Here is a 3,079-nt window from a genome sequence, read left to right as displayed (position 1 = left end):
CCGTCGTCCTCCAAGATTTCCCGCGTCCGAGCCCTCGTCGTCCTCCACCCTTGCCCCCCATCCTCACCACCTATCCCGATCCACCGCCGGAGATGTCGTCCAACCCGTCCCCAACTACCGTGATGCAGATGCAGTCCGCCTCATCCATCGGCTCCGGTTTGCAAGGTGGAGAACGTCGCCAAGAAGTTGTGGTGACACCGACAACGAGAGAGGGATGCGGCGGTGGCACATGGAGATTCAGACATGGTGGAGCAGTTGTCTCCTCCGTCACGTCCGGACCCCTGCACCCCTTCCATCGGACCGTCGACACGGATTACACCGTCCAACCCCGTTGGGACAGAGCAGGATTCGATGGCCAGTTGGGCCATTCCAGAGAGCTTTCTACGGACGCAGACACCGGTGGTCGACGTATGTGACTCACCGCAGCTCGTTCAGGCATGGATGATCATGGGCACCGGCGGCGCTCGGGCTGCCCTCAACATGTTCGATACAATGACAGGACAAGAGTTGGTACGTTATCTTTGCTCCTATCCAATCAAATATTTGCATAGATCTCTAGTTCATTTTGCACATGATGAATGCTTGCAAACCATGACCATGTCGGAGGTGTTCTTGTCAAACATGATCAATGACAGTGAATATCCGACCAAAATGGAGTATGAATTTGAGGGCACCACCGCATTTGAAGTTGATGCAACATCCGATCCCAACCCAACCAAGAAGAAGAAGACGACGAAGGCAAGATATCCGACATTCTTAAGATTTGAGGACATCTTGTTGGTCAAAGCTTGGTTGGCCACAACAATGGATCCAATATGTGGCACCGAGCAAAAGGGGAACACGTACTTGGAGAAGTGTCAGGACCCTGATCCTAAGTCACACTGATCTATCATGTAGCACATCATATCACTTTGCGTCCTCATGCATGGTATTCCCACGGGTGCCACCTTACCTGGCCTGGGACCGTTTGCGCCTTTTGGCTCACGTATATGATAGTGGCTCTAACTTAAAGGGACGGACATACATGACCCAGCAACGAACGTGTCGATCAACAACGTATGAACCCAAGTTGTAGCAAGCTACAAGGACTTAAAGGAACAATGCACGACATTTCCCCGAAGGGACAGACACAGGAACGAAGAAGGACACATGCCGGCCAGCCTAAGTGTTTCGGAGTAATAGCAAGCTACCATGGCTCAGTTAAAGCACTAGGAGACATTTCCCCATAAGAGAGGCTACCAACAATAAACAACTAGGTTGTCGGATCCCACACATACCAAGCATTTCGAATCATACACACAATATGCTCAATATGTGCAAATACAACATGGCATCACAACAAGACTCTACGACTCCAAGTATTTATTCATTAGGCTCTGAGGAGCTAGATATTACAAACATGGGTCTGATGACCCAGCATTCAAGTCATACAAGCAATAAGCACATGTGGAAGCTTAACTTGTCTGAGTACAAACAACTACAAATGGAAAAGGCTGAGAAGCCTGACTATCTACAAGACTCTCCAAAGGTACAAGATCGTACCTAAGGTAACAAGCTAAACGTCGAAGTCCACGCGGAACTACTAGCGAGACTGAGGTCTCTTTGCAAAACATAAATTAAGAAAACGCGAGTACAAATGTACCCAGCAAGACTTACATCAGAACTACCTACATATGCATCGGTATGAACAAACGGGTGGTGGAGTTTAACTGCAGCAAGCCAACTTTGAATCAGTGGCTATCCTGTACTATGATTGCTGGTAACTCTTTTGAGGTGGCGCACACGAGTCCACATATTCACCATATCAATACACCACTATGGATCCACTCCCGTCTTCCTACGAGAACGCCATCCATAGCACTCACCCTTATCTTGCACATTTTAGAGTATCCACTTTCACTTGTCTATGAACTGTATAGGCAACCCAGAAGTCCTTTACCACGGACGCGGCTATTCGAATAGATCATTTATAACCCTGCAGGGGTGTACTTCTTCACACATGTTTCCACCACTTCGCGTCTGCACACGACATGTGCTCGGTAGACTTCAAGCTAAAGCCGACATGGGTGTAGACCACGACCTAACTAACCACACAAGTCCCTAGTCCAGGTTTATCGCTTATTCAGGTTCCATCTGCAAGAGTCCAGCCGAGGTTTCCACTACGGCCCCGAACGATGTGTGCAAGGTTCCTGGGTCACCAAACGGGGGCTCGGTACACCGGGCCATGATATGTCTCTGTCGTATCTATAATTTTTTATTGTTCCACGCCAATATTATTCAACTTTCATATACTTTTGGCAACTTTTTATACTATTTTTGGGACTAACATATTGATCCAGTGCCCAGTGCCAGTTCCTGTTTGTTGCATGTTTTATGTTTCGCAGAAACCCAATATCAAACAGAGTCCAGACGGGATAAAAGCGGATGGAGAATTATTTTCGAATATTTGTGATTTTTGGGAGGAAGAATCAATGCGAGACGTTACCCGAGGTGGCCACGAGGGTGACCCTATTGGGGAACATAGTAATTTCAAAAAAATTCCTACGCACACGCAAGATCATGGTGATGGCATAGCAACGAGAGGGGAGAGTGTTGTCCACGTACCCTTGTAGACCGTAAGCGGAAGCGTTATGACAATGCGGTTGATGTAGTCGTACGTCTTCACGATCCGACCGATCCAAGTACCGAACATACGGCACCTCCGAGTTCAGCACACGTTCAGCTCGATGACGATCCCCGGGCTCCGATCCAGCAAAGCTTCGGGGATGAGTTTCGTTAGCACGACGGCGTGGTGATGATGATGATGTTCTACCGGTGCAGGGCTTCGCCTAAACTCCGCGACGATATGACCGAGGTGGAATATGATGGAGGGGGGCACCACACACGGCTAAGGAACGATCCGTAGATCAACTTGTGTGTCTATGGGGTGCCCCCCTGCCCCCATATATAAAGGAGCAAGGGGGAGGCCGGCCGGCCCCTTGGGCGCGCCAAGGGAGGAGGAATCCTCCTCCTAGTAGGAGTAGGACTCCTCTTTTCCTACTCCTACTAGGAGGGGGAAGGAAGGGGAAGAGGGGGAAGG

Source organism: Triticum dicoccoides, chromosome 4B, assembly GCF_002162155.2.
Source record: "Triticum dicoccoides isolate Atlit2015 ecotype Zavitan chromosome 4B, WEW_v2.0, whole genome shotgun sequence".
In the NCBI taxonomy this organism is placed as follows: domain Eukaryota; kingdom Viridiplantae; phylum Streptophyta; class Magnoliopsida; order Poales; family Poaceae; genus Triticum; species Triticum dicoccoides.
Note: the sequence above shows the minus strand (reverse complement) of the source record.